Raw genomic sequence first — 15,796 nt, forward strand, 5'->3', positions numbered from 1 at the left:
GTGTGAAGCGGTTGGGATGAAGATCAGCACCTCCAAATCCGAGACCATGGTCCTCAGCCGGAAAAGGGTGGCATGCCCTCTCCGGGTCGGGGAGGAGATCCTGCCCCAAGTGGAGGAGTTCAAGTATCTTGTGGTCTTGTTCACGAGTGAGGGTAGGAGGGAGCGGGAGATTGACAGGCGGATCGGTGCAGCGTCTGCAGTGATGCGGACTCTGCACCGGTCCGTTGTGGTGAAGAAGGAGCTGAGCCAAAAGGCGAAGCTCTCGATTTACCGGTCGATCTACGTTCCTACCCTCACCTATGGTCACGAGCTGTGGGTCGTGACCGAAAGAACAAGATCCCGGATACAAGCGGCCGAAATGAGTTTCCTCCGCAGGGTGTCCGGGCTCTCCCTTAGAGATAGGGTGAGATGCTCGGTCATCCGGGAGGGGCTTGGTGTCGAGCCGCTACTCCTCCGCATTGAGAGGAGCCAGTTGAGGTGGCTCGGGCATCTGGTTCGAATGCCTCCTGGACGCCTCCCTGGAGAGGTGTTCCGGGCATGTCCCACCGGCGGGAGGCCCCGGGGTCGACCCAGGACACGCTGGAGAGACTATGTCGCTCGGCTGGCCTGGGAACGCCTTGGAATCCCGCCGGAGGAGCTGGCTGAAGTGGCTGGGGAGAGGGAAGTCTGGGCTTCCCTGCTAAAGCTGCTGCTCCCGCGACCCGACCCCGGAATAAGCGGAAGATAATGGATGGATGGATGGATGAAGACGCAGCCCTCCTGCGTCAGTACTACTACCGGTAGCTAGGATCAGGCCAGAAGTCGCTCGTGTAAGAATATGGTGAATCCGGTCGATTTTTAAACTAATATGCAATTGTAACCTTCTTTTTGAGTCCATCAGATCTCTTGAGTGGTAGATCGGGGCACAGTTGACTTGTCTTTGTTGATTTACTGCTGTCTTCTCTGCTATAATAATAACCAACACCCCCCCCCACCCCCTCCCCCCCGGGTTCAATACAAAACCCTCCTACCACAACAAAACAAGTAGAAACTAATATTCACATAGGAACTAAAGTTATACAACATAAACTATACAATATAAATGAATACTAAATCACATTTGTAAAATATAAACATATAATAAAATAAATAATAGCCCACTTAAATAAAATGAATTGAAATGAGCTAAAACACCTGTAATTAAATAATAAGAATAATACACACATCTTTGTTTACACAATTAAATTTATTATTTTCTGTGTGGCGCTTTAACTTGAGAAAATCCACCAATAAAGCTTTTGAAAACCGTTCATAAGAAAAAAATGTTTCATTGAGGCATTTCATTTGTAAAATACATGTCAAAATCTTTGATCTTGGGATTGCTGTTCTCTATAGCACAGGACTTTGTTTCCTCGGAGAAGTTGTTACAAGGTGGCGTTGTGGGGATTTAGGGGTTAAAGAAGGATCGCTCGATTTGCTAATTCCCATATCTGCCACATGGCGGGGACCGGAGGAGATTCCCCTGCTGTCTACCCATCTTGAGCCTCCCGACTGCTGCTAAATTGTTGTCGGCGTCCGTCGTGGTGGAGGTCATACAGTCCAGCCAACAGTCCGCTCTGAGCAGATAGAAGCCGCACGTAATAGCGCTCAGCTACACACTCTTCTGCAACTTTTTGCTGCACTTCTTCTATATCGGTAAGTTGTAAAGTCTCTTCTCCAGTTTGGTGTGGGTTTTCAACACGGAAACTGGTTTCTTTTTCCCCCCAACACGTGATTATATACCACAAGCGCGATGGATACACGGTAACTCATCTATCAGCGCCTGATAGAACCTAAGCAAAACATTCGTTGCTTCTTTCTTTTAATGGCGTCTTCTTCAAAAATGGTGATGTGGCGCGTGTAGTCTAAATTAATAAATTCCAGTGGCTTCTGTCAGTGCTGCCTTTATCATTTGGTCGCCGTGAAAGGAATTCTTTTCTCAATTTCAGATATATTTATTTACGTATTTACTTATTTGGGAGTCTGTGTTACTGTGTGTGCCAAAATACAAATTGTTGAAGTGACTATTTTTGGAAGAAACAAAGAGAAACAAAACTTTACTTGACCTCATAACGACCTGGCGCCTACATACTGTACGTGGAAATCCACATTCTGGGTCATGTATGCCACAATATTAACATTTGTTATACAATTGTGGTCTACATGACCAAAATGTGATTTCCACATATGTGGATGCTCAATCTATATTATAATTATATCATTCATTATTGTAAGTTTTTAATATTATTTTACTTTTATGAATAAATAGAAATATAAACAGAAACAAAATGAATACAAATGGAATGGAAAATTTTCTGACTATAAACCGCTATTTTTTCCCCCTCATTTTGAGTTGCGCGGCTTATAGTCCAGGGCGGGTTATTAGTTGATTTAATTGGGTTAATTGTAGGCCTGTCGCAAAAACGAAATTTAGTGGTGGGTATATTGTCTCATAAATTATTGCCAATATGCGATTATATTGTAAAATTTTTAAAATCCAATTGAACCAGTAATGTAGTGACAATTTATTCCATAGAATTATTCTTAAATAAAACACAAACTATATTAAAAGTAATTTTTAAAAAGTTATTAAAAAAAAAAAACAATGCTAACGTGTCATTTGAAAGCGAGCTAAGTGTATAACATGAAAGTGGTGAGAAATCCATTTTTGTTTTCTGCCAATTCGAGCCCACCAAAAGTGTTGATTTGATTCAAAATGACAGTTATCTTGTCTTGCAACGTGAACCTGTTGTCAAATTTGAAGCCAAATTATTCATTGCCAATTAGATTTTTCACAATGGGTGTAATTTTAAAGCTATTCTTGGTGTCAAATCTGAAGTATGTGAGATTTAACTACAGAAACCTTTATTTTGAATTGTTCACCGTAAGTACGTTTTGCGAAGCCGCTAACTGTAAGCTTTACTCTCAGTAAAAACAGTGCACTTGGCTCAGTAATATTTTTTTCCCACATTGTTTGGAAATGCTGTAAATCAGAGAGTTTTCATGTTTGAAGTGTCACTTTTTAACCGCAAGTTTGCATTTTGGAGTACATTGTCCTTTTTCCATTAGCCTCAATGTAGCAATGCTAACGTTTCACAATGTTTCATATATTCTGAACTTTAATTCTATGGTGTGTTGATCAATTAACATCTGTCAAAGGAACTGGAGAGTCATATGCAATCAACACGCACGTGTTTAGAGTTCACGCAGTACACGCACGTGTACACCACACGTACAAAGGTATGTCCGCACGAGGCGATAAATCGCAGCCGGGAAAATAACCGACCTCATTTTTATTTACCGTGCGATAAATTCACTTACTGCATATTGCTACAGGCTTAGTTAATGGGTAAAACTTTATTTGACAGCGCTGTCATAAGACTGCCATAAGACAGTCATAATTATGATGTGACATTATCATGGCCAAAAATGAATGCTAATGGCACAGGGTTTCCCCGAGGATTTTTTTGAAGCTGTGGCGGTGGGCTGCATCGGAGTCGGACAGCCTCACCATGTCGTGCCACGGCGAAATTGCATTGTATGACAAATGAGAATTTTTTTTTCCATGTTTTTTTTTTCCACAAGAAGGACCATAACAAAAATATATTTGTAATATTTCATTAGCCAGGCTAATGTCCTGGCTTTCTGCTACGGTGCATTTATGTAAAATGCGTAGTTGAATACAGCTACGTTACTCTATGTGATAATACGACTTTTTTTTTCGTAGCACGACTTACATCTCGTAATCCAGGGGTCTGCAACCCAAAATGTTGAAAGAGCCATATCTGACCAAAGAAACAAACTGATAAAACGTCTGTTAATGGACCCATTTCAAGGAGTAGGGGGAAATTCTAATACCCGTGTAAAGAGTTTTACCGGTTTCGTTTTTTACCAGTTTTGTTGTTGTTTGTAAACTACATTTCAGCACAAACGCACATCGAGGTACGGTTGACTTAGCAAGGAGAGGTATAAGAGTCATTTTTCGAGAGTCCCAGAGCTCGCAAAACTTGGGGAAAAAAAGCACATTTATCAAAGTTTCGTCAACCGCGATTGCGTATATTCGTCAGCCGAAACAGCCTGATAGCACAGATATAAGTACACCTGCCCCTCTGCTATTGGATTATTGTTGATGGTAGCGGGGATCCAAACTACTGTAATGTTGCCGCAAGGAGAGGAGTCGGTATTTGCTTCCCACTTAATTGTTGCAACAATAATAAAGAAAAACAATAACAAAATAACAGCGGGCTGCCGCGACATGCAACCGCTATGTCTCGCGGTCTCGCCCGTTCTCCCATTCTTCCTACTCGCTTCCCTCCTACGCACGTAGTTACAGACATTACAATACACAATGAATAGGTTGCCGCTAGTGTGAAACAGCCTTAAAAAAACAACAACGAAAAACATCTCATTTGCTAAGCGTGGTGGCTTTTATTTTGGTGTGGCGGGGCGCCACAATATTGGCTATGTAGGGGAACCCTGTGATAGATGCCGTTAAGTGTCATTCTGCAAATTATATCAATATCCTCATTTATGTCCAGCTCGGATCCTTTACATCCATTAATAAGGGAGATCATTCATTCAGTCATTCATTCATGCTCATATCATAATTATGGTGGTCTTATGACAGTTTTATGGCACCACTGTCAAATAAAGTGTTACCAAATTCCTTAACTAGCAATTAATGAAACAAACAGTAACTGAAGTAATACTTAGCACAGAACATGAATTTTGATTGTTATTTACATCTGTAGCACTGTAATGCATGCTAGGAGGCATGTTGGATGTTCACGGTGATGACAGCAGGTGGCAGCAGAGGTTGACTATCTCCCCCAAGAGAACAATGATGGCCAAATGAAGCTTCTTGAAGCAATGAAGCTTTGCAGCCAGTTGGTTCAAAGCTTCATAGTGGGTCATTTGGTCTTATGATGCCGCTCTCAAATAAAGTGTTACCAGTTAATGTCTTTTGGTGTAAATATCCCATAATACAATCAGGACAGCTGTGCCTTTTAGTCCAGTCTATCTTCTCATTGAAAAAATGCCATTTTCGTGTCAAATTTGGTGGGTGACGGCTTATAGTCAGGATGCGCCTTATAGTGCAAAAAATTACAGTAAATTAACACACAGTTATGGTTGCCAATAACACTCTGAAGTTTATTTATTTTTAATACTTCAAAGTATTTATCTCATTGCTGCCATTTACAAAGATGGACAACCAATTTATTTAAACTATGTTTGCTGGTATTTGATGATCATGTTTCAGTGCCCCTGACAGAACGTTTGACTGGGAGGACTGACAACGATCATTTGCCGCCAGCCTCTCCCAGTCAAATGGATGTCTAGTGCCTTCCATGGCAGCAAATTGAAGTAAATGAGTGCCCTGTGAAGGGTTATATTACCAGAGAATTATGAAGCGGGTTCGATCACATCTCCTATAAACTCAAACACTATAAAATACATTCAACACAGAGACTTCAGGTAGTACAAAATACTTATAGGCACAATGCCTTGCTGTGTTGTCTCCTTGGATATTTTTTAAACATACCTGGACTTTTTCTTCACGACAATAATCAATCTTGAGTGATGTGTTTAAATATTAATATACATTTGGCAAAACATGTCCTACAGATATAGTACAATACCTTAAAAAGTAATCAGAGCCGCAGAGCTTTTAGTTCTATTATTTGATTTGTGCCCGTTTAATGGCTGAGTGTTGAGTGGTTATGAGGACCAGCTGGGTACAGATGAAAATGTGGGTCAGCATTTAGAATTATGGCATCACAGTTAAGCCCCAAATTTTCCCCCACAGCCTCCCGGGCTTCACATGCACCCTCTTCGGCACATCATCTTTCTCCCCCAACATCTGAGGTTATAAATCAGGGTTTCCTTCCCCCCAGTGTGACCTTAATTACCTTTCCATATCCTGCAAACAGAGATGTTGTATGGATTATGCTGTGCAAGAGTTCACAGCTGTTGCTGGTTACGTTTTAGAGGCATCTATGTAGCTGCTTCTCTGAAGAAAGTCTACACGAGTTTAATGTGATTCCTTGTTTTAAAGTCTTCTAACTACTGTACTGCTTAAAATTAAGCTTGAGAACGATAAACCGGTACGACCGGATATTCGGTTTTACAGGTGAGAGATACAGCTGTATCGATAGTAAACTTACCATTCGACAGTAAATAGCCATTAAATATTCAATGCTAGTTGATAGTATAATGATAGTAGAGATAGAATTCGGCTATCGCGAGCACAAGAATCGGCTTCTAATGCCTAGTTCAATGCATTGCTTAATATGATAACAATTAAGCTTTTACTTCACATGCTGCACTTGTGTCATTCACCACACAGCACACTTAGATTGAGACCGCAGGCATATAATATGGACAAGCACCACTCACAGTTGTGGTTGCCTCAACTTCCCATGCATTTCGGCAGAACCGCTACTAGTCGCCGTCATTACCCGATCGTCACGGGCGTGTCATAACAAAACCACTGTAATGCACGCTCCGTAGCGTTTTCTTCACATCCCAAAATGAAACTAGTAGTGGCAACGAAGCAACATGCTAAAACAATGGACAGTTTAAATACTGACCCTAGCGACGTGCAGCGATTGATTTTCAATGCACCAAGGAAAACAAAAGTCGGACTTTGAAGTGATGAAGGGAGCCAGATCTTTTCGCATGGGACAGAGGTAGTGTGAACTGTGGAGCGGTACAGAGATCGTGAGTTTTTAACCCTGAAAAATAACTCACTATAATGGTGGAAAGGGCAGCGCGACCCTCTGGAGATTTTATTTCCACGAAACGCAGTCTACTTAAACATGAACATGTGGATTAGTTGATCTTCCTCAAGAAAAATCTGCCCTTCAAAAAAGATATGGACAGTGATGAGGAATAAAAAATGTGGAAGCACAGGCATAAGTGAATAACTTTGCCTTGTACTCTAACCTTGTATAAGGTTAGAGTAATGATTATTGACCTGTCTGTATAAAATGCCATGTTTTTATTCCCCCAATTACACCAGTGGTAAAGCATAATTTATTGTTAATTTATGATAACACTAGCAGGTTTAATTATTTTTTTCTAGAGCTGCTGCATATAATTAATATTTTTTGTTTGTAAGATGTTTACGTTGAAAGTTTGCACTTAAATTTCTTACCTCTTGTGTTCAAAACACCAGGAAATACAGTAATTGAATTACTGCACTTTATTGTTGTCTGTCGCTGGAGTTTTATTTTATTATCAATCCCATCCAACAAAATGACAGTCATATAGTAAGCCTTATTTTTTTTCCCATAAAAAATAAAACATAACATTGGTATGAAATTTTGTTGTTTAATTTTGCTATTAGAAATGTGGTCTTTTTTATATGTTTAAAATACTGTACGAACACACAGAACAAATGTTTACTATCGTATCGTTTTCACTCTGTATCGAACCGTATTGTTCTTAAACTGTATCCAATCGTATCGAATCGTTCAGCCTTAAAAATGTATCGTTTTTTAATCGAATCGTAACCTGTGTCTCTAGATACATATCGAATCTTCTTCATGGCAGAGATTCCCAACCCTACTTAAAACAAGAGCCTTGACTGTGGCAAAGCACGGGTACATAACCTGTTCCCCCTGTTTGTTGGAATTGCCCTGAAGCTGTGTGTGGATTCAATGTTGTTCAAGCTGCTCCTTACAGTTTTCTCCCAACGAACAAGACAGAACAAAGCAATTTGCTTTAGATTGTGGTTGTCAGTTGTCATTTGTTTGAATGTAGATGGATTTATCATGGCAATTTTGAAACATTTTGCAAGTTTTTCTGAGCAACCACTTGATTTGATTATATTGAATCAATGCATTTCTCTTACTTTGACTAGTGTTGTTAATCTTACTTTAAAGTAATTAATTAGTTAAAAATTACTTCTCCCAAAAAGTAATTGAGTTAGTAACTCAGGTAACTGAATGTAAGAGTAATTAGTTACTTGGCAAAGTAACTGGTGTTACCTTTCATGTTTTTTTTTTTTTCAGTGAATTGCTCCCGTTATTGCATTAGTTCCCTTTTGTCTCCTTTCAACATGAGAAAGTTTCAAAACTTTCATCATTTAAAGATAGATTCAAGTCAAGATTTTGCCAATTTAGAAGTATTTTAGATAAAAAGTTACTTACGTTCACTAGTAGGCCTGTCGCGATAACAAATTTTAGTTTGCGATAATTATTCTAATTATTGCGATATGCGATATTATTGCGCCCCCCCCAATTTTTTTAAGCCAATTTACAATAACACAGTGCGAATACAGTATATATTAATAGATCAAGTACACCCATTTAAACACGATAAATATTTACTCTTAAATTCAAATATACTTTTTAAGAAATCACAACTAAAAACAATAGACCCTGCCTCTTAAGTAAAAAGCAACAATATTGATACCGCACAGAAACACAGAATAAATCAAATGTGTTTAAAAAAAAAAAAAAATTTGCACTTAATAACTTAAGCATTTAGGAAAATGAAAACATTTCCCGTCATAGCTTCTGCAATGGTGTTCCATAGGGATGCAACGATACAGTTAAGTCATGGTTCGGTACATTTAATGCTCTGTAAAAAAAAATAACAATTGTTTTTTTTTTTTTTTTTTTTTTTTTTGCTAACGAGCAAAAATTAAATTGCCATCATATAAACATGCATTTTAGTGCATAATATTTACGTGCTTACGTCTTACTGATATGAAAAAAAATTGTATAAAAGTGCTGAGAACAATCTTTACTGTTTGTAAAGTGAGGCAGGGCACACCGTTGATTGCTACTGCTCTCTTAGCAGCCAGGTTTACTACATGAGCAAGACATCCTATTTATGGTCCGAATCCATCTGTGTCATGTACTGAATTAACAATATTTGCAACATTATCTATAGTCACTGGTTGATTTGGCCTTCTTAACCTCATGTGACAAATGACAGTTTAGAATTCATCGATGTAGTATATGGACTACATGTCCCATAATCACTCTGGGCTCACGTAGCCAATGGCATGGGCCGTAGCACATCTAGTTTGCCATTTCATGATATCTAGTGTGTGCACGCAACCGCGCATTAAAAAAGTTAGCAAGCGCCGCTGGAGTCACGTCTGCTCATTACTACAACAGCATATGACGGCTTTCATAAACAGGACGAGTCTGAAGCACAGCGCTCTTAATTTCATTCAGCTGTTCGTTGTCAAAGTGAGGTTATTCGTAGCAGCCAAGTCGGTAACAATGTTTTGGCGGACTTCGTTTTAAATATCCAGCGTTGTGCCAAAAAATAGCCGCCCCGCGTGAAATGTCACTCCTGACGGGAGCGCCCACACGTCAACAACACTGGCGCGCCATAGATGGTCCACAGTCACTCCGGAGCACTGACGCGGCCGGTATACGTTGAACAATAGGATATAATGGGAACGATTGGCTCTGGCGCTAGTTTTTGCCGGACCTGGAACAAAGATGCATTTTGCGCAGTTGGTAACGAACTTTTACCAGCACGTCTGCCGCACGTGCGCACACACATGCACGCGAGGCGATAAATCGCAGCGGAAAAATTACCGCCTTCATTTTTATATATCGCGCGATAAATGGAATTATTGCATATTGCGACAGGCTTATTCACTAGTAAGGTTCTCTACAAACGAGCCTTCCTGGGAAGTTTCAAGTCTACCATTTCGGATCTAGTTCTCTATACATGTGCTAACGCCAGCGTGTCTGTCATTTCTCATCTAGTTCTAATTACATGTGATATCTACCGTAGCATCATGTGGGCGTACTTTGTAGGCTATCGGCTACACTCAGGCATTAGTGGAGCCACCTAGCATCGTGTTTGCAACGACTTCACAACTCCCTTTCCTCCTCCTCTCTCGTCTCTTTGAGTCCATGTCTCTCAGACTTTTCTCACGTCATGCAACCAAAGTAGTAACGCATAGTAATGTACGCCTTTATATCTTCAGCAACGATAAGTAACGGCGTTGCCAAGATGAGAAAAGTAATTACTCTCTTCTGAAAAATATAACGCCGTTATATTCTAACAGCGTTATTAACAACACTGTGACTACTTCCTTTGGAAACTATTTGAATGAACTATATTCCCACAAGTAAAGTTACAGATGATTGTACTACCGTCATCTATTATTAGAAAACACCTACAATGTAGTGCTGCAACGATTAATCAAGTAACTCCAGTAATTCGATTCGGGGGAAAAAAGCTTCGGATCAAATTTTGCTGCTCCGAGGATTCATTTAATTAGAGTGATGTTGTAATGGTTTGTTTTGAAAGTGTTGCATTTAGTTTTATTGATATGGATGTATACACAGCCTTCTAAAGGCATCATTGAACATACCATAACTCGTCTGACATGGCTGAATCCAGCTGCTCACTGTTAAGACCAACATAAGTCATGTTTTTGTTTGAGCTAATAGGTTTGTTTATGCATTTGTTATTAAGTTTAAATTTATATTTAGCGTTTTTTTTTGTGGGAATATGTGTTTGAACAATTTGTTAAGAGCATTGAAAAAAAAAACATTTGATACCATTTAAGCGAGTAGATTTTTTTGCTATGCAAGTTAGCCAATTGTTCTTTTGTTGCACTTAGATCCTCATTTATTTGTTTATTTTTATGTTGTTTGATTGCTCTTGTGAAATAAAAGTGCAATTCTGTAGTTTCAAGAAACACTCAGGAATTTTATTTTGTACTTGTATTTAATGCTCTTTTGAAAGTGTAATCATTGCAAGTCAAAATAAACGTTATTCTAAAATTCTGCAACGCATTAAATGTTCGCAATCAAATTACTCGATTATTCAAACTAACTAATTGATAGAGTAATGATCGATTACCTAAATAATCGATAGCTGCATCCCCCAACAATGTTTCACATCTTTGTAGAAAGGTACAGGAATGTGCCTGTAACACATGCAGAGTCCTTGTATAAACAAGAAAGGATTTTCCGCAATATGGACATGAAATGCTAACATTATTTAATAAACGATGTCCTGTACCCCCAATAGAAATCCACAAGTTATATTATATGAATAATAGCTTGACAGACCTTTAGGTGAAAACCTTTTTAGCTACCCTGTCTTTACCACCTTTTCATGTCGTGGTATTAAAATGGGAACACTGTGCCGAAACCCTTTTCACCAAGTGAATATACTAGAACAAGGAAAATGCGACTAAGAGCAGCAAAATGTCATCATTGTTTTTATATCTCTACTCTGTTTTTACAGAAACTTTTTTTGTATTTTTTCCCAATTGCTAAATAAATTGTATGATCAGCACAAATAGCAGTCTAAATGGAATATGAAATATTAAAAATGTATTTATTCAGTACGACAGGGCTAAATTACTGCTTAATGGTTAAAAACCGCCGACTTCTTAAACCTCCCGAACAGTATTTTATGCCACCGGAGTTAGCCTGGCTTTTGTCATTTCCCTGCCCCGGCTTCGGAGACGGAAGAAAGAGCGTAAACAAAATAGGAGGCGTGAGAGCAAGGCGACATGCTAACCCGAACCGAGCGGCTTTTCCAAGTCTTTTCCTTGCCTTTCGAAAACGAAAAATCACACAAAACCACCCCTACTCATATCACACATGGCGGCAGGGTTGATAGTCTTCACCGATCGGCCAGCCCCCGGCGGTGAGCAAGTTTCGGCTCGTCGTTCTGCTTCGGCCCCGACAGGCATGCAGGCAGTGCTCATCGCTGGGGACGCAGAGGGGAATGAACGCCAAAAATGGTGCATTCTTGGTGGACAAACCGGCTGGCGTTGGAGCGCGTGGGCGCCCGAGCCCAAACCAAATATAGTGCTCTCTGGGTGGGCACGTGAAGAGGGCCGAGGGGGGTGGAAATCTCGACACAGTTGAGAACCAGAGACAAGATCGGGGGCTCCCCGGGTCCAAGCCGAGAATAGTGCTCTATTGACGGGTACGCCTTTATCGGCCGGCGACCATGGTGTGCGACAAGCCGGTTGTCGGCCGAGTGGCCTTCTCAGTGGACAGGGAGCATTGTCACCCACAAGATGCAAGCCACTTCCTTATTAAAACGTTTGCCATGATCCCAGTATTTGACACAACATAAAACACGTAGCTTACTCACTTAGTCATCCGTCCCATGGTCTCTTGATTGTCAGACTTGTTTTGGCTATAATTCGCAGTGAACAGGATCTTTTGGAAATCCCAAAACCTCACACCAATCTCCCTGATGTAGCAACAAAAGCCTGCAGCACAATGGGCTGGTGTGACACAAAAAATAAATTAATCCGCAAAATCAGATGAATCTGCAGTCCTTCTGCATATGAAAGGTAATGGCTGTATTGTGAAAATGATTAGTCCGCTGACGTCACATTCGCCTTCTTCCTCAATCTGAGACCGTGGCCGGAAATCTCTCATTTTCGTAGAGCGGGATTTTGAAAAATGAATAAATATTAGGGTTGCTTTATCTCCATTTTTTGAAACCGATACAGATAACTTCCTGCTCTTCAAAGCCGATACCGATATCGGTAACCGATAATAAATATATAATTTTTAAAATGTATATTCACAGTTTTTGAACCGAGACTGTTTAATGTTCATATCTATAAAGAATTAAGGGTTTTAGTCACAAGAATTTTCAACGTAAAAAGCTTTTTGTTGTGATAGGGGGGCCGCCACATTGGCTTACGGACTAGCATCACATTCGACATATTTACGTAAAATAAATGCTAACTGCCCGTTTTTTTTGCTTTTAACCAAGAATGCAGACTGTTTTACGTTCAGATCTATAAGGAATTCAGGGATTCAAGCATTTATTCACAAGAATTTTCAACGTAAAAAGACTCGGTCAGCTTTGACGGAGATAGGCCCCCATGAATCGGCCCCACGCCCCGTGGCCCGTCAATATATTATGAATTCTATAGTTTAAGTTTTTTTTCTTCACACCATACTCCTGCCTGCCCCTTTGATGAAGCTGTCATGGAAACCTGTGGGAGTTCCAATCAAGTTTTTACCAAAAAGCTGGTTAACGCGGACTGGGTAGGGACCAGACCAAATTGCAAAGTGATTTTGCAGCGATTGATTCATAGTCTATCTCATTGCATTCATCAAGATTGCTTCCAGTTGCACCTGATCTACTTGTAATCCAAATCTTAAGTTTTAATAATTTATAGACAGATAGGCACTCTTTCTTCTGCCTTGTTCCATTTCAGGTCTTATTCCCGCGCTTTGAAAATCTTCCTAAGCTGGTTTCCATATGGTGTCACTGAAGTGAGTAGTTGTAGCTTGAATAGTTTACTGCAGGCTTTAAAGGTCAAGTTCGCTGAGCCCACACAATGATTCTAAGCGGCTTTCCCATTTTCATATTGCAACATTTTTCAAATCGTTATTTCGACTACAAATTTTTTTTTTTTATATTATAATATTGTTTTTTTGTGTGCGTGCTCTAAATAAAATAAACTTCATCTTCATTACGATTTAATAGAAAGAAAAAAAAAATTAAATTACATATTGAAGAAAGGGAATCTGGAAAATATTTGCATGCAAAGAAATACTGTCGATATGTACTGATCTATTTGTATTCAAGTTTTCTGTGAACTAGCCAAAAGTTGACAAATCTGTAACAAAATACATCATGTGTTTCCAAAAAGATAAGGTAAATGTAAGTGAAATGCAATTGAGTTAAGCATGGCAACTTAGTAGTGATTGCCATGCTCCTATCTTGACGTCTCTACTGGCTGCTGCTTTAAGTGATCACAGATGCTTGCTTTAAATCTTGAGCATATGCCATATCACATGGTTCCTCTCCAAAAGATAATCATATGGTGTGTAAAGTGTGGGGTAAATGGACCATCAGGCAGTGTGAGGTCTCACAGTGGAAAGTTGCATTTTTCGCCCATCTGCTGTTGTTTTCTCGAGAGGAGGAGCTGTAAGAATCAAGCAGAGGAGCTGTAAGAATCAAGCAGCACACTGCGGCTCAAATTCTCTCTTTTGTTATTTGAGAGAGAATAGTGCTTGAAAGCTGCCTTTGTTTTGGATACCAGTCAGAGTAGGAGGGAGACTGTGAGCTGTACTATTGAGAGTGTGTAAGTGGGGTTGTCGTCAGGTGGGGAGAAGACATAACTGGTTGTTTATCGTCCTTATTTTTATCACGTACAAGCAATCGATATCACGTACACGTAGATAAATGTTACGCCGTGCTTTTGGACAGTTATAATTACTAAAATGGTGTCGAATGTGTTAGCCTGTCATGATATGCAATAAGTCAATTAAACGCACAGTCAATGAAAATGACGCTGGTAATTTTCCCGGCTGCAATGTATCAGCTTGTGTGCATGCGTCTGCGCGCACTTGGCACAAATGCATGTTAAAACTTGGCCCACTGATTGCAAACGAAACTCTGCACTTCTTTCACAGCTACTCTAGTTATTTGTCACCAACACACCGCAGAACTTAAGTTCAGACATACAAACATGCAGTGGTACCTCTAGATTAGGGTTGTGACAAAATATCGAAATGGTGATATATCGTGATACCTTGTATCCCAAAAGGTTATTGATATCCTCCTGCCAAGAATCGAGATATCGTTTTAAAAAGGTTTCAATGTCTAAAACAAAAATAAAAATGAACGAACAAGTTGCTACCAAAATCTTCCATCAAAATAGTGTCTCAGTTAACTCTAAGCCTGCATTGACGGTGCTCGACGTCCAATCCATTTAGACTGGGAACGTTTGTTCATTCAAAACCAGAGCATTCAGTCATTCTGTCCAATTTTCAGGGCATTTACAGGTACTTGCTGTTCATTTTAGAGCATATACAGGTTATTTTCTGTTGCGTTTGAGTCACTGCCTATTCATTTGGGTGATTCCCAGGTCACTGTTCTGTAACTCAAAATAAACAGGAAGAGACCCATAAAATACCCCAAAATCAACAGGAAAATGACCTTAGATGACCCAAAATTACCTCATTGCCTGGCATTGCCTGCCACTACCGACCAGAGACGTTCAATCCGTTTGAAATGGGAGGGATGGCAGCGAATGAGCATTCGTTCATTCGCTGCCATCCCTCCCAGTTCAAATGGGTTGGACGTCTACAGGTGATGAACTCATTCCATTTTTAATGTCGGAGGCTTGCAGTGTTTCCCCTAGGATTTTTTGAAGCTGTGGTGGTGGGCTGCATCGGAGTCGGACAGCCTCACCATGTCGTGCCACAGCGAATTTTTTTTCCTTCATTTTTTCCCCCAAGAAGAACCATAACAAAGATATATTTGAAATATTTCATTAGCCAGGCTAATGTTGTACCTCTCAGCTACAGTACATGTATGTAAAATGCGTAGCTGATTACAGCTACGTTACCCGATGTACTAATGCGACTTTTTTTCTCGTGGCAATAGTACGACTTACATCTCGTAGTGACTCAGGGTTGGCAACCCAAACTGATGAAAGAGCCATATTTGACCCCCAAAAAAAACAAAAAAAAAAACTGATACAGTATGTCTGGAGCCACAAAAAATTAAAAGCCTTGTACAAGCCTTATAATTATCGATACTAGCTATATTAGCCTACTATAGAAATGACTAAGTTGGCTAGAAATACGTAATTAGCCTTCATGATTAAATGTTTATTTTCCCTGCAGTGGATCCTATAAAGAATGACGCACCACGTGACTACTCTGTTGTACTATGCCACCACAAGTTTAACTTCATTACAATATTAATGAATTGAAAGAATGTTTGTGTCATGTTTGTCCTCCTAGAAATCCTATTAAAACAAAAAAATATATTTCCCTCCCCCATCTTTTTCCAT

The 15,796-nt window shown here is 39.8% G+C and overlaps 1 protein-coding gene across 1 annotated transcript in view; it reads left to right on the forward strand.

Annotated features, from left to right (window-relative positions):
• Positions 1-1,495: 1,495 nt before the first annotated feature.
• LOC130916749 (CD82 antigen-like) overlaps positions 1,496-15,796 on the forward strand; it is a 70,106-nt gene continuing 55,805 nt past the window's right edge. Inside the window, exon 1 of the mRNA XM_057837703.1 lies at positions 1,496-1,674. The gene's annotated coding sequence lies outside the window, so the exon portion shown is untranslated. The remainder of the gene's footprint in view (positions 1,675-15,796) is intronic.

The sequence above is a fragment of the Corythoichthys intestinalis genome, chromosome 1, assembly GCF_030265065.1.
Source record: "Corythoichthys intestinalis isolate RoL2023-P3 chromosome 1, ASM3026506v1, whole genome shotgun sequence".
NCBI lineage: Eukaryota > Metazoa > Chordata > Actinopteri > Syngnathiformes > Syngnathidae > Corythoichthys > Corythoichthys intestinalis.